The sequence below is a fragment of the Panulirus ornatus genome, chromosome 4 (genome assembly GCF_036320965.1).
Source record: "Panulirus ornatus isolate Po-2019 chromosome 4, ASM3632096v1, whole genome shotgun sequence".
NCBI lineage: Eukaryota > Metazoa > Arthropoda > Malacostraca > Decapoda > Palinuridae > Panulirus > Panulirus ornatus.
The window spans coordinates 9,548,396-9,566,318 of NC_092227.1; the positions used below are offsets into that span (position 1 = coordinate 9,548,396).

Sequence of the window (17,923 nt, forward strand, 5' to 3'; positions counted from 1 at the left end):
GGCAGTCAGTGATGAGCCACCTGTGTGTACGTAGGGGGAAGGTAGTCAGTGGTGAGCAACCTGTGTGTACGTAGGGGGGAAGGCAGTCAGTGGTGAGCCACCTGTGTGTACGTAGGGGGGAAGGCAGTCTGTGGTGACCCACCTGTGTGTACGTAAGGGGGAAGGCAGTCAGTGGTGAGCCACCTGTGTGTACGTAGGGGGGAAGGCAGTCAGTGGTGAGCCACCTGTGTGTACGTAAGGGGAAGGCAGTCAGTGGTGAGCCACCTGTGTGTACGTATGGGGGAAGGCAGTCAGTGGTGAGCCACCTGTGTGTACGTAAGGGGAAGGCAGTCAGTGGTGAGCAACCTGTGTGTACGTAAGGGGAAGGCAGTCAGTGGTGAGCCACCTGTGTGTACGTAAGAGGAAGGCAGTCAGTGGTGAGCAACCTGTGTGTACGTAGGGGGGAAGGCAGTCAGTGGTGAGCCACCTGTGTGTACGTAAGGGGAAGGCAGTCAGTGGTGAGCCACCTGTGTGTACGTAAGAGGAAGGCAGTCAGTGGTGAGCAACCTGTGTGTACGTAGGGGGGAAGGCAGTCAGTGGTGAGCCACCTGTGTGTACGTAAGGGGAAGGCAGTCAGTGGTGAGCCACCTGTGTGTACGTAAGAGGAAGGCAGTCAGTGGTGAGCAACCTGTGTGTACGTAGGGGGAAGGCAGTCAGTGGTGAGCCACCTGTAAAGTGGGTGGAAGACAGTCGGTGGTAAGCAAGCCACCTGTGTACATAGGGAAGGCAGTCAGTGGAGAGCCCCTTGTGTGTACGTGGGGACAAGGCAGTCAGTGGTAAGCCACCTATGTGTACAAGGGGGCAAGACAGTCAGTGGTAAGCCATCTGTGTGTACGTGGAAGGCAAGGCAGTCAGTGGTGAGCCACCTGTGCGTGTACGAGGGGGTAAGACAGTCAGTGGTGAGTGGTGACTGACCCGTGTACATGGGAAGAAGGGGGAAGTAGTCTGACCGCTAGTGCTGTGGGGGTCATAATGTCTCACGGGTTTACTTCAGGCTCCCCCCCGCCAGTCGCCGTTTTCTTTCCCTGGTGTTTGGCGTCTGTGATTAATAATGATAGGAAGGGTAAATCGCTCTTTAGTAGAAAGAAGTTCAAATAATAATCTACGGAAACTTCACAATAGACAGCGTGTTTCACGGAGGAAATCCACTTCATCAAGTGTAAACAATAAATAAAGGCAGACCGTATGAATTATGTACATGTGTATATATGTATATGTCTGTGTGTGTATATATATATGTGTACATTGAGATGTATAGGTATGTATATTTGCGTGTGTGGACGTGTATGTATATACATGTGTATGGGGGTGGGTTGGGCCATTTCTTTCGTCTGTTTCCTTGCGCTACCTCGCAAACGCGGGAGACAGCGACAAAGCAAAATAATAATAATAATAATAATAATAATAATAATATATATATATATATATATATATATATATATATATATTCAAGTCCCAACACCATCACACAGGTTTGCAGTACACACACACTCTTACCGCCATGCCGAAGTAGGAAACTGTCCTGGCCGTTAGAGGGAAAGTGAGGTGAGGGGTGCCCTATGGTTAGAGGAAGAGGAGGAGGAGGAGGAGGAGGAGGAGGAGGAGGAGGAGGAGGGAGGGGTTGTGTGTGGGTTGGTTGAGGGTTGGCCTGGGTAAGGAGATGCGTGTTCGCCTATACTTCTCATTCATCTTGTCTTGGATCATTCTTTCCTAATGATTTGGTTAATTAATGGGATATGCTATATAGTTACCCGGGGATTAGGATTTTTAAGTTATTAACTTTGGCAATTAAGACAGATTCAATGACATCACGGCTAGCATAATGAGGGGTACAATGTGACTGGGTTGTTAAGGGTCCATAGGGTGATTTAATTTTTTCTTTTCTTCTCTTGCCAATGTTTAGCAACAGCATGACTGTGGTCGCCCCCCTGCGTCCTGAATGTCTGTGCCAATGGCATCTCTCGGTTTCTGTTTTATCCGTCTGGCCAACATGTACGTCTTCACATGCCTTAACAGCGTCAAGAAAAAAACTCCCAATTTTCTGATAATTTCTCCTATTTTACTTAAGATCTTACTAATAGTGTGGTCATACGGGATGGCAACATGAAAGGAACTGTTTCTTAGTTCACGTTTTACATTAGCTTTTCTTAGTTCACGTTTTACATTAGCTTTTCTTAGTTCACGTTTTACATTAGCTTTTCTTAGTTCACGTTTTACATTAGCTAAGTTGGGAGTCCTTTTCTACAATGTTGTTTCCGGATGTAATAAACTTCTTCCTGGCTTTCCTATAAGCCTTGTTCACAAACCACTTGGGATGAAGTATATGCCCAAAAAGTTCATCTTACAGGGTTACATTCATCTCCTAGACTTGTGGAGCCCATACGTCAGCAATGGTCTTCAAAAACATGGACATTACTACGACAGACATTTCCACAGAATGAACATGGGATTGAAAACAATGAATACAGTTTTCAGTGTTGGTAGGCTTCCCGGCAGATCTCAAAAGGATAAGTAATCAGATCTTACACCATAGGTATATCAGATCCCCCTTAGTTAGAATCACATCAAGAAACGGCAATTTGCCTTCTTGTTCCCCAGCTCAATTTTGAATTTGAGAGTTGGGTTGGATGTTGTTTAATTCAGTAAAATATAACATCACAGTCTTGGGAAGATGGCCATAAGGGCCACACATCATCAACGTATCCAAGCCAAGTTTTTTTTTTTTACTCTGGAGGGTTACTGATAGAAATGAGGATCTCAGACTAAAAAGATTCCATGAATAAGTTACTGAGAATAGGATCCAAGGGGTAATTCCATTACTAGATAAAAATTTTGTCTGAAAAAAAGATAGAGAAAAAATCACTATCTTGGAGAAAAGTATTGGAAACACAAAATTCTATCAAGTCAGTGAAACTTTTTTACGGGTAGGGGTTGAGAGAGAAATCGGGTAATTTCCTCCATAAGGAAGCGATGGTTTCTTCAATGAGGACTTTGGTGAACTGGGAATGCACATCAAAAGTAATGAGTTTTTGTTCATGCAAATCAATGTCCCAAACCTTGTTTTCAAGGCGTGTTTACAAAATCTAAGCTGTTTCTCACATGCGATGGAGAGATTCTTCCTTGAACGTGTTTCCCCAACCATTTGGATAATCATAACCAGAAGAATTAATTGAGGAGATAATTGTCAGTTTTAGTGACCATATATAAGGGATTAAACCCTCCTTACTGACTTTAAAATGTCCTGATGTTTATTAAACATTACCTGGTTGAGTCCAGAGTTGGAGGACTTTCCTTTATTACTAAGAGAATTGGATGTTACTCTTTCATATGTTTCACTATCTTTTAAAAGATCCTGAAGTCTACATCTGTGGAGAATGCAAACTGTCTGGCGCTTTCGTGTATTACCTTGTCAAGGATAAGTCTTGTCAATGTAATATACGAAATCGCTTAACACTTCCTGTTTCCCGTTTCCCTGTGTTTATATATTTATTATTATTTATTCATTTTGCTTTGTCGCTGTCTCCCGCGTTGGCGAGGTAGCGCAAGGAAACAGACGAAAGAATGGCCCAACCCACCCACATACACATGTATATACATACACGTCCACACACGCAAAAAAATATACCTATACATCTCAACGTATACATATATATATATATATATATATATACACACACAGACATATACATATATACACATGTACATAATGCATACTGTCTGCCTTTATTCATTCCCATGGCCACCCCGCCACACATGGAATTACAACCCCCTCCCCCCTCATGTGTGCGTGGTAGCGCTACGAAAAGACAACAAAGGCCCCATTCGTTCACACTCAGTCTCTAGCTGTCATGTAATAATGCACCGAAACCACAGCTCCCTTTCCACATCCAGGCCCCACACAACTTTCCATGGTTTACCCCAGGCGCTTCACATGCCCTGGTTCAATCCATTGACAGCACGTCGACCCCGGTATACCACATCGTTTCAATTCACTCTATTCCTTGCACGCCTTTCACCCTCCTGCATGTTCAGGCCCCGATCACTCAAAATCTTTTTCACTCCATCTTTCCACCTCCAATTTGGTCTCCCACTTCTCCTCGTTCCCTCTATCTCTGACACATATATCCTCTTGGTCAATCTTTCCTCACTCATTCTCTCCATGTGCCCAAACCATTTCAAAACACCCTCCTCTGCTTTCTCAACCACACTCTTTTTATTTCCACACATCTCTCTTACCCTATTATTACTTACTCGATCAAACCACCTCACACCACATATTGTCCTCAAACATCTCATTTCCAGCACATCCACCCTCCTCCGCACAACTCTATCCATAGCCCACGCCTCGCAACCATACAACATTGTTGGAACCACTATTCCTTCAAACATTCCCATTTTTGCTTTCCGAGACAATGCTCTCGACTTCCACACATTTTTCAATTATATATATATATATATATATATATATATATATATATATATATATATATATATATATATATATATATATAATATGTATATCATATATATATAATTATATATACATAATGTATATATAATTTCAATTTTATTTATATATATATATATATATATATATATATATATATATATATATATATATATATATATATATATATTGTACTAGTTCTGAGTCTTATAACTCATTTTTGTACCTCCGCGATGATGTAACCACAAAAAAATGCACTTGGGACTTATCGTGTTCCACTTTCCCCCGTGGTTACTACTTAACATCAGATCACACGCATCACCGCGACCTTACTGCAGTCTACATCAAGATGACGTTCGGAGGACAGGCACAACTACCTCCACGAACGTGATCATTATGACAGCCGGAGTGTCGACCAATACAATCGCTCCAGCGGAGGCAGTAGCTACATATCAGAGGGAGGCACTGCAGCATAGAGGGAGGGAGGAGGAGAACATTAACAAAGGCCTGGTGCAGAGCATGAACAAGCGGCCTCCCTGCATACAACTGGCTACCAAGAGGTTCACGAGGCAACGCATGACAATGCCGCCACAGATGCCACACACTTCAACCATAAGGCAGCGTACAGTCAGATTACACACTTTCTCCTCTCCCTCCCTCCTCCTCCCTCATCACTTAGGAACATGAGCAGGGATGCCAAGGACCCAAATACAGCCACAACAATACGAACCCCCCTCCCAAACAGCACCACACTTCACCAGATAGACCTCCTCTGTAAAACCATTACGCCAATATGTGCCCAGGATCGAATCCGGCACCATGTGATTGGTATACCAGCCATATGGTACAGGGTTCGAACCTAGACACATATCGGTAAAATGGATTACGTCGATTCCAACGCGATATCACGCGTTGTAAATGTGAATGACAGGCCCAAAGCTGGGTGGACACCATAACCCCAGAACATAGCAGACTTATAGCTGGGTGGACACCATAACCCCAGAGCATAGCAGACTTATAGCTGGGTGGACACCATAACCCCAGAACATAGCAGACTTATAGCTAGGTGGGTATCATAACCCCAGAACATAGCAGACATAGCTGCGTGGATATCAAAGCCCCAAAACATATCAGACCCCCAGCTAGGTGGACACCATAGCCCCAGAACATGGCAGAACTCAGAGGTTTGGCGTCCAAAGCCACAAATCATAACATTAAGTTCAAAAAGGAATATGAAAAATAGATGTACAATCATGGCACCAGGAAGATTGTGTAAACGTAAAACGCGTAGGAACACAACACTAAAACCGCTGCGGAATATTGGATAACTACACTGCCATCATGAAGGCCTCACAGTTTAATTCATCTGTTTATAAAAGCTCCAGGACCACTTTCCAGGAGCTACCGCAGCTCCAGGACCACTTTCCAGGAGCTATCGCAGCTCCAGAACCACTGTCCAGGAGCTATCGCAGCTCTAGGACCATCTTCCAGGAGCTATCGCAGCTCCAGTACCATTTTCCAGGAGCTATCGCAGCTCCAAGACCACTTTCCAGGAGCTATCGCAGCTCCAAGACCACTTTCCAGGAGCTATCGCAGCTCCAAGACCATCTTCCAGGAGCTATCACAGCTCCAGGACCACTTTCCAGGAGCTATCGCAGCTCTAGAACCATCTTCCAGGAGCTATCGCAACTCCGAGACCACTGTCCAGGGGCTATCGCAGCTCTAGGACCATCTTCCAGGAGCTATCGCAGCTCTAGGACCATCTTCCAGGAGCTACCGCAGCTCCAGGACCATCTTCCAGGAGCTCCTGCAGCTGCAAGGCTGCCCTGCCACCAGCTCCAGGGAAATGGTGGACTCCGATGGAGAAAGAGAAGTTCTTTAACGAGACTGTCTGTACTCCTAATGATACAGCCTCGCTCAAAAGGGCGACCTTTCACATCCTCGGTTGTAACCTCTAGCAGGCGGAGTCCGGTAACACCAGTGGATGGTATGAACAGAACAGCACAGACGGATGTACAACGTCCCTGATGAGATCTTTTTACAGATGGCTTCCGGGGCTTCTCAAGAGACGACGTTACGTCACGGCCGTCATCACTCCCCCAGACTGAACAACTCCCCAGTCCTTACCCACTCAGCCTCCCCGGACTGAACTACTCCCCACTTCTCAGCCACCTAACCTTCCCATACTGAAAGCTACTCCCCATTCCCCACCCACCTAGCCTTCCCATACTGAGCTACTCCTCTCTCCCCATCCACTTAGCCACCCCGGACTGAGCTACTCCTCTCTCCCCACCCACTCAGCCACCCCGGACTGAACTACTCCTCTCTCCCCACGCACTCAGCCTCCCCGGACTGACCTACTCCTCTCTCCCCAACCACTCAGCCACCCCGGACTGAACTACTCCTCTCTCTCCCCACCCACTCAGCCTCCCCGGACTGACCAACTCCTCTCTCCCCACCCATTCAGCCTCCCCGGACTGACCTACTCCTCTCTCCCCACCCACTCAGCCTCCCCGGACTGACCTACTCCTCTCTCCCCACCCACTCAGCCTCCCCGGACTGAACTACTCCTCTCTCCCCACCCACTCAGCCTCCCCGGACTAAACTACTCCTCTCTCCCCACCCACTCAGCCTCCCCGGACTGAACTACTCCTCTCTCCCCACCCACTCAGCCTCCCCGGACTGAACTACTCCTCTCTCCCCACCCACTCAGCCTCCCCGGACTGACCTACTCCTCTTTCCCCAACCACTCAGCCTCCCCGGACTGAACTACTCCTCTCTCCCCACCCACTCAGCCTCCCCGGACTGAACTACTCCTCTCTCCCCACCCCAACCTATTCCCCTACATCACCCCTCTCCCGTGCTACGGAGTACCCCAACGTCGACACTAAGGGCGTGCAATCACGAAAACATCCACACACTGAAAATGGTGAGAGGAACCACATCTGCCGGCGTGACCCACACACCCAGCTGGGTGATATGGTAGAGGGAACCACCCCGCCTCCCCCGGCAAACACGGCAGCAACTACGAGACCAACCAACACACAAACCACGAACCTAACCAAAACACACACATGGAACGCACTTCCTCCTCTACAGCTCTTAAGTTCAACACTATCGTCATCTATATCCTCGCTGTCTGACGAATATCTTTTAGCTTCCCTTTTTATTTCAAGGCACACACACACAGACACACACACACACACATACCCCTTGTACTCGAGGCATATAAATAAGGCACCAGAAATACAACAGACGCCTTGCACAATGCAGTATTGCACAATTCAGTACACGTACACCACACATCTTCAACACTGCACAAACATCTTGCGCTTCATGTTATCTCTCCTCTCTTAAAACCCCAATCCTTCCCAGCAACCCTTTAACCCCCCCGCCCCCCTCACCTACCTCCCTAACCCCCTGCTTTTCCCTCCACCTCTACCCATCCTATATAAAATAAGGTCTCTTTCTAGATGACAACACGTTGCGTCACCAACCCCACCATCTTATTGTAGCGCCACTTGTGCCAACTAAAAGCCACGGGAGAGATGGTCGGGGTCCCCGGGCCATCTTAAACGACGCCTACACACACACACTCGGCCCAGGCTGGACACACTGGCGTTCAAGGATCCGACAGCGACGTAACCTTTGGTTAGACAGGTTCTTGCGTCGTATCGTAAATGAGGCGAAGCGCTGGCTGTTCAGGTATGAAGCTACTCCAAGAACTCCTCCTTCCAGCTTGGGGGGGGGGGGGGAGGTTGAATACATATATGAATATATATATATATATATATATATATATATATATATATATATATATATATATATATATATATATATATATGCAGACACGGTTTGCCTTATGGAATCATCTCCCCTCTCAACCCGGGGTGAAAGGTCATATGGGGAGGATGTGGGAGAGGGGAGACTTCACTCCTCCCTCCCCTTCATGTGGCTCTCTGCAGCCTGACTCGGAGGTAGCTCCTCCTATGGGTTGATAATAGGTGGGCCCCCGCCACACCACCACCACCACACACGCCCCGCCACCTGCCGTCAACCCTCTTTTGCCCTGTTGACTGACACACACACACACACACACACACGGACCTCCGTGCTGTAGCGGTCAGTGCTACAGACCATTGGGGGCCGCCTGGGATAATACCTGCATAGGGTCGAGTCCTGGTCGCGGAAGCCGGTCCACAGTTCACCCAGCTGTTCGTCATCCTCCCCTTGGGGCTGGTCGATGAAAAAGACACCTGACAAAGGCGTGTGTGTGTGTGTGTGAGTAAAAAACATCTCTCATATATATATATATATATATATATATATATATATATATATATATATATATATATATATATATATATATACACATAGTAAAGAGACGGGGCAACACGAGTTTAAAAACTCTCCACTTAACACATAAACAATAATCACAAATTGCAATCACGCTCCAATACACCTCAAAATTATACGTGGTGAGCCAGTTGACCTCACGACACACATATGTATATATACACACGACAAAATGGACGACCGACCCAAGATGGAATATGGCTGTGAGGGCCTTGTGAGGTCTTCTCAGCTGAGGAAACACACGACTGAGAGGAAACCACGTCCAGAGGTTGTCCTCCAACGATGGATCCAGAGAGAGAGAGAGAGAGAGAGAGAGAGAGAGAGAGAGAGAGAGAGAGAGAGAGAGAGAGAGAGAGAGAGAGAGAGAGAGAGAGAGACTCGAAGCCCTCCACCTGGCTACTGTCGTGGTTGATGGCCATATTTTGACTTTCCCGGCAGGTCCCGTCCGTGAGGTCGGTCCACCACACACACACACACACCCGTTCTCTGACCTCATAAGAGCAGCTGACTCGAGAACCACGTTGTCGTCCCGGTGACAGGTAGGGGCCTAGACGCCAGCTACGGGGGAGGAGGAGGAGGAAGAGGAGGAACGTTCCACCACCACCAGATCGATGGGTCAAACGGCCGGCACAAACAAGCAAAGCAGAGAACGACCGAACGCGGATAACAACGTCGGGTACATTCCACCGACACAAGGACATGCGTCGTCATTTTCAATCGCTCTTTTTATCGCCTCCAGTTGCGGGGTGACGTATCGAGTACCACCATCACCCCGTGTCTGCCGTCGCAGTGTCGTTCCTCGAGGTGGAGTAGGACACCCCAATCACGGCCCCTGACGCTGGGGAGGACTGGTGTAAGACCAGTGGGTCAGTGAGGTGAGCCATGTATGTCCCCCTCCCGTGCGGTTCGGTTGGGAGGTCCTGGGCCAACCGACGTGAGGCTCCGGCTAACACTTGCTCAAGCCCTTCAGCCACCGTTCCCACCGAGGTGGTGGTGAGGTGGGGGGGAGACACGCCAGGAGGCTGGACCGTCAGGGCAATGATGATACACGCGATGACCAGTGATGACATGATGGGTTCTTTATTGGCGGCGGTGAGGACTTCGTGGTGAAGCCTCGGTGTGGTGAAGCCTCCTTGTGGTGGTGAGGCCTCCATGTGGTGAACCTTCATGTGGTGAAGCCTCTTTGTGGTGAGGCCTCCATGTGGTGAGGCCTCCTTGTGGTGAAACCTCATGTGGTGAAGCCTCTTTGTGGTGAAGCCTCCATGTGGTGAGGCTTCCTTGTGGTGGTGAAACCTCATGTGGTGAAGCCTCTTTGTGGTGAGTCCTCATGTGGCGAAGCATTCATACGGCGAAGCCTCCTTGCACTGTGGCCCGGTCAGTGTAACCAATAACATTACCACGCAATTCCGCTCACACGACAACAACAATAATAATAATAACTACAAACCATCGATTCCTGGAACGTAGGCAGACAGTCCGCTTGAAAATACACAAGTGCGATATTACGGAATTGCGACGTTCTAATAGCACTTTGTTAATGAATCATAAGAGAGCTTAAGGTGAAGGTGTTGGGCTGGGAACCTGTAGGAGAGAATTACAATCGCGCTGCCTTGTTATCTCTTAACCTCGTACACATGTACCATGTCTTCATTCCAATGCACACACACACACACACACACACACACACACACACACACACGCAGGAATCTCCGTATGATAACGACTTGGGAGTCGACGCAAGTCCCTTGAGCAACCGTCGACGTATGTCAACCAGGAAGGACAGCAGAGACGTCAAAGGTCTGGTGGCCAATATCAACACGACAATGAAGGTCACGCATCAAGACAGGTGTTAAGCTGTACACATCCTACTTGAGGCTAAAGTCATGCTGCTCAGGTTTGGCCACAGCGCCGAACGATGCACAAAGAGAGCTAAATAAGAGAAGGTCCAGATGAGGGCGAGCGACAAAGATGGTACCGGAATCATGAGACAGGTGAGTTACAAGGAAAGGCTATAGAGGCCATGAATCTGCCCACTTCGGAAGAGAGAAAGGTGAGGGGTGACCTAATAACAACAAACCTCTAAGTTGTTGAACAAGACTGATGATGACACGCAGGCTGTATGTAAACAGCGCCTTCAGAGATGCTGGGCTAGGACAACCAGGCGACGTAACATGGAAACTAAGAAAGAAACTTGTTGAGATGTGGAAAAAAAAAACTAAGCAAGAAACTTGTTGAGATGTGAAAAAAAGTGTTTTCATAATAGCTGTGGATGAACAGAATGCAGTGAGCGAATATATAACGAATGAAGACAGCATATATATATATATATTATATATATATATATATATATATATATATATATATATATATATATATATATATATATATATATATATAGGAATTTTAAAAGTTTATGGTTGTATATAGTGGTCAAGAGTTGAGGGTCCTACGAGTGTAAAACTCCCTCCCTGTACAGAACAAATAAGTAACTACACATGAGTTAGTAAGGAGGAGGGTTCGAATCATGGGAGCGGGACTCACTGCTCTCCCAACCCCCAGGTGTTCATCTTCCAGCTCGGGGCTGGTCAGTAAATGGGTACCTGGCTTAGGCTGAAGGGGAAGATGGGGGTGTATACATACACAGGAGTAATGACATGGTACATGTACACAAGATTAAGAGACGGGGCAACATGAGTGTATAACTCTCTCCCCATAAAACACACACACACACACACACACACACACACACACACACACACACACACACACACACACAGACATACAAATACACACAGGGAACAAGAGTATCAAACGCACTCTTTCCGTAACAAACAAGGCAAAAAATATTCTAACACAGTAAGCAAAACGTAATCCTTCAAACACATGTGCAAAAATATATATTCGAATGCACGCATGCATATAATGCATATCTAGATGCACGTATATATGCTGGAAGGCCGATTTGATACCTGCTTCTTTCCCTAAATCCTCGAGGCCTTGGAACACTCTCTTCCTTCTCATGTCTTTCCCAATACCTGTGACCTGGCACATTCTAAAAGACAGGTCTTTCACTTCCTCCAAAATTTGTATACATTTTCCCTTGTCTCTTCCTTGCCCTTTTCATCATTCTCTATATATTTCTATTAAGGCCTGGACTTTCGTCCGTGACTGGAACCTTCAACATAAAAAAAAAAAAAATACGTGTTAACCACCATTTGCATCTGACAGTTAACAGTCCACGTCACCCTATTATGTGCCACGTACCCTTACTACCACACACCCCCATCGCCTCCTCCCCCACTACAGTGTTACCAGCTCAGTCGACATACCAGCTACGTGCTCGTGAACTCCTGCGGCCGAGTGTACATCCGAGAGAGGAAGACGTTCAAGAAGTTCTCCACAGACTGGCTTCCCTTACCTTCTACCCCAAATTTCAGGAGACAAAGAGATACGTACACAGAATCGTTCGGCTGGCGAGAAAACGCGAAGAAGAACTAAGGTGTATGGGCTTCATGGAGAAGATAGCTGCCCAGGATTGGCCAAGATCAGAGAACAGGTCAGGGAGGGACATGAACACAATTTTTCAATTCATCCTTAACTCCTGACTCATCTACAAGGGGTATGTTAGGTTCACGCTATTTCTCAGTTCACAGTCAGCATATGATCACTGTGTTGAAGTAAGACACAGGCTCCAACACTAATAGAACCTCTTTTGTGTATATATATATATTTTTTTATATATGTATATACGGGGAAAATGAAACACGATAAGTTCCCAAGTGCAATTTCGTGTAATAATCACATTATCATGGGAGACACAAGAGAGAAATATAACAGTCAGTTGATATACATCGAAGAGACGAAGCTAGGACGCCATTTGGTAAACATGTGATTGTCCAAAACATACAACGAGCGTTCATAAACTTATCATTTTACAAATTTTATCAACAATAAAGTTATCTAATTTGTATAGACCATCACTAATATTAAGATTATAATTCTTTGTATTTAATAATAGAAGATTCAATGACATCTCTCTTGGTCATAGAGTTAATAACTGAGATGGCGTTACTCCAGTCAATACAATGATCATAATTTTTAACGTGATTAAACAAGGCATTTGATTCTTGTCCCGTTCTTATACTATATTTATGTTGCTTAAGTCTAACAGAAAGATCCTTACCAGTCTGACCAACATAAAATTCATCACAGTTTCCACAAGGCACTTTATAGATGCATTCAAGAGAATTTTCTGGTGAATTCTTGATTAAGATTTTCTTTATATCATTATTGTTGCTAAAGGCAACATTTTCATTAAAGATTTAAGCAACATGGGAAGCAAAGTGAAATTATTATCAAAAGGGAGAACTAAAAGATTCTTGGTGTCAATGGGAGGTTTGGGCTCGACTCTATAAAATGATTTCTTTGCTGACTTAAGGAATTTATCAATGAAAGATCTAGGGTACTTTAACTTAGATCCAATAGAATATATCTTCTCAAACTCATCATCAATAAACTCTGGACTGCAAATACGTAATGCCCTAAGGAACATAGATTGAAATGATGCTAATTCAACTCTGTCATGTTGAGATGAGTAATAATGGATATATGAGCACATACACTGGTGGGTTTTCTGTATATGCTAAACTAAAACTTGTTTCCTGTCTATGGATCATGCAATCTAAAAGTGGTAACATACCATTATTTTCATATATATATATATATATATATATATATATATATATATATATATATTTTTTTTTTTTTTTTTTTTCAAACTTCGCCATTTCCCGCGTTAGCGAGGTAGCGTTAAGAACAGAGAACTGGGCCACTGAGGGAATATCCTTACCTGGCCCCCTTCTCTGTTCCTTCTTTTGGAAAATTAAAAAAAATTGAGAGGGGAGGATTTCCAGCCCCCCGCTCCCTCCCCTTTTAGTCGCCTTCTACGACACGCAGGGAATACGTGGGAAGTATTCTTTCTCCCCTATATTGATTTGTCATTTGAGAGTAAAATGTCTACTCACACAATCTTCAAACACGAAACGCCTCTACTGTCAATCAATACCTGAATGTCTTTCTACTCACACAGCACTAAACTACGAGTTTCTGGTCTCCTCCGCCATCAAAAAAACAACCTCGAAAAGACCCAGTGGTCAGTGTGGCTGTATGTATTCCTTCTTCTCCATCATCATCTCAGGTACCTCTCATAGTCATAAGGCATTTTAATCACTACACCTTCTTATCTCTCTTCTGGTCTACCTCTCCTTGTACCATCATCTATCTACACCACCAAATACCTTCATCAATCCCTCCTCTGCCACATGAACTACATGGCTACAACATCTCTCAAAAGGTTTTCTCATCCCTGCGTCTCTCATACGATTTCGTCATAACCACATTTTTTTCTGTCATCTACATTCTTTACCAATTCTCCCAAATCAAACTAAACTGCGCAATTTGCTCATCGTCACTGCTCTTATCTTGCTTCATAACCAATCTGGACTTGCGCAAACGTAAGGATTTACATCCGTACAAAAATAATCATAACAAGAACCTTATCGTGTGAAGACTTATCGCACTCGTTTCTACATTCGTAAAGACTTTCACTGAAACCTCTAATTCTTCGCCCTTGCGTCATTTCAATCTCAGCTTCAGTTTCTTCCTAAATATCCATATACTCATTATTTACTCCCATATACTTTCAATCACGAACGTGTAATTGCTCCCCACTCACTGGTGAAAATTCTATTCCTCCTTGTATCTATTTCCCAAATACTCCAGCTAAAAACATCGTCACAGCGAACCCACACCCAAACCATCTCGACAAATAGAGGATCGTAACTCATGTTCGGTATACACGCGGTATAGAAGTCCACCAACCTCACTTCACCTAACCCTCATCTCTGGCGACACCACCATTAACTCATATACGTAAATATGGTGATATTACGCACGCATTCCCAGCCACTCGCTCATACGACGACTATTCGACCTAAGATGGAATGTGCTGCCAAAGTTGCTCTCCACAACTGAGGAGTCACACAGAGCTGATGGGAAAGGTCCAGAAGAATGTAGCGAGACCGGTATTCAAACGTTAATGTAGCGAGACTGGTATTCAAACGTTAATGTAGCGAGACCGGTATTCAAACGTTAATGTAGCGAGACCGGTATTCAAACGTTAATGTAGCGAGACCGGTATTCAAACGTTAATGTAGCGAGACCGGTATTCAAACGTTAATGTAGCGAGACCGGTATTCAAACGTTAATGTAGCGAGACTGGTATTCAAACGTTAATGTAGCGAGACCGGTATTCAAACGTTAATGTAGCAAGACCGGTATTCAAACGTTAATGCAACGAGACCGGTATTCAAACGTTAATGTAGCGAGACTGGTATTCAAACGTTAATGTAGCAAGACCGGTATTCAAACGTTAATGCAACGAGACCGGTATTCAAACGTTCATGTAACGAGACCGGTATTCAAACGTTCATGTAACGAGACCGGTATTCAAACGTTCATGTAACGAGAGCAATATCCAAACGTCAAGGTTCTTTGAAACACCTGACAGACACTCGCTTGAACATCACGGTGTGCATTTAAATCAGTCGTGGCAGGTTCTAGAGCGTGAATCACCAAAAACCTTGGGATCATTTCAGAGATGGTGATGTTCCTGAGGATATTATATAATGTCCAAAATTTTGCTTTGACCTGACCTATTATGCCTTGCGTCATATAAGATAAAACTCCCACTGTCGCTGAGTATACTGTAGGTTAGATATACCCTGGCCTTGAATATACTCAGACTCTGGTACAGTTACCAATGCCAGTATATTATGTGTATAATAAACATGTTTCTTTCTTAATACCTAATCGCTATTTCCCGTGTTAGCGAGTTATCGCTGGGAACACACGAGGCAAGGCCACATTCGCTCACCTCTAATGTATCCTAACATTCTGTATGCATACACTTTACAGGCGAGTGTATCCTATCGCGCGTCTGGTTCGGTAACACTGCCCCGACCTTATCCGACGGGACATGCATCCCTCGGCCCCCTTCCTAACCTCCCCTCTCCCCCTTTTCACCCTCCTACCTTAGTGCACAGCTTCCTGTGATGCTAGACTTACAGTATGACACGTGTCATAAGCACACCGAAGGACGAGAATCCACGGAGATATCTAAACAGGTTCGAGCACGGATCGCATACCTTAAGTGCCTTGTTAAGGGAATTCAACACGATCAACTGGAGAGTAGTGATGACCGAAGACATCAGATCACAAATTAGGGTATTGTAAAGAAGCACCGAGTACTGGTTCATGTCCAAACTGCCTGTATGAGCGTTGGGAGATTTTCATACATACATAACGGGCACGAACATCCAAGGCATATATCAAAAACTTAAAAAGTTCGCACCACCAGTTACGTTAAGTCAGGAGAAGTAATACAGGTCAGTAAGGAAGAGAAGCTACAGGGAAAGGACAAACACCTTCAGGACTGAATAATGTACGAGACAGGACAATGGTAGGCACGGTAGCCCCTCTCAAGGTCTGTGATCGATTCGATGATGTGGACATTGAGCAGTTCTCTCAATCAAAGAGGAAACCATCACCAACAAGGATTAAAAACGCTAGCGACCTATCTGCAGTTCTTCAGTTGCAACAGAGAGGTGAAGCATGTGAGGTATTAGCGATTACAGAGATCACAAGAAACAAAACAAAATCAAGTTAAGAAAAGATTGAGAGTGAGAAGGGAGGAAGAAATGAAAAAAAAAATAAAAAAAAAGCCCAACAATGAACAATTACGTAACCGGAGACAGACGGGAACTAGAAGAGTAAAAATAATTTTTCAACAAGTGCCTTCAAGCATCCCCACTTTCTACACTTCATATTCACCCTCAATTAATCATTTACACTTGGGGGAAACCTTCAAGCGTAGTCTATACTATACGACTGACGTGTCACGACTTTTCAAAAGTCTCTAGTCTCGGCGCAATGTACTTCCTACCCATTCACACCAACGTCGAAACACAGGAGAGCTTACCTGGTACAGGAGACTTCCTCGAACACCCGACGGAAATCGGGCAGAACCAACTGTTGCTGGTCTGAGCACACAGACGAACAGACACTTGTCCTCTGACGGTAAGGAGACAGACTAGCTAGTCGTCCCGACCGTACACAGACTTCATATATAAATGAGGCGCCGCCGCCACTGCTGGCGTGAGATCCACCCGGCGTGACTACATCACAATACTCCTATCTCTCTCGCGATGACAGTGTCTACGACTACCTGGAGAAAAAACAGTTAAGGACGAAAAATAACAAGAACGTATGGTATTAAATGTACTAAAGTTGTTGAAGAAGAAAAAAAGAAAAGAGCTCTGGTCCGGGGGGTAAAAATTAAGCATATGGCAACTCTGTCATCATGTGCGTGGCCAGTGTCCATTGATTTCACTGCATCTCGACGCATTTTATTTCGTTAGCTATTTTTTTTTTTTTTCAAGTTCGGGCAATTATCATCCCAATCCGCCAAAATATTGTCACAAGATCAAGCGAGATGTAAACCTACTGAGTACTTGCGGGATCATAAGGTAGCTATTTGTATTCAAACCCATTAACTGTCACTGGTAAAACCAGAGATCTTGAAAAGTGAAGGATGTTACAGGCCACGAAAAGGTTCATTTCGCATCACATGCAGCAATATTTCCTCTGTTTCTGTCGGTACATTCATATATTTTTCCAACTCCGGCATTACCTCTCTCTCTCTCTCTCTCTCTCTCAGGAAACAACCAGAAGCAAAATATAATATATATATATATATATATATATATATATATATATATATATATATATATATATATATATAATTATATTTTGCTTCTGGTTGTTTCCTGAGAGAGAGAGAGAGAGAGAGAGAGAGAGAGAGAGAGAGAGAGAGAGAGAGAGAGAGAGAGAGAGAGAGGTAATGCCGGAGTTGGAAAAATATATGAATGTACCGAAAGAAACAGAGGAAATACTGCTGCATGTGATGCGAAATGAACCTTTTCGTGGCCTGTAACATCCTTCACTTTTCAAGATCTCTGGTTT

General features: G+C 44.9%; 1 protein-coding gene across 2 annotated transcripts in view; it reads right to left on the minus strand.

The window, feature by feature from the left end:
- Window positions 1-17,081, minus strand: part of LOC139765664 (uncharacterized) — a 137,924-nt gene extending 120,843 nt beyond the window's left edge. The window contains exon 1 of one of the 2 annotated variants that reach the window (XM_071693376.1): window positions 16,881-17,077. The gene's annotated coding sequence lies outside the window, so the exon portion shown is untranslated. Of the gene's footprint in view, window positions 1-16,880 lie in introns of both variants that reach the window. The other variant, XM_071693386.1, reaches the window with a different exon arrangement.
- Window positions 17,082-17,923: the final 842 nt, after the last annotated feature.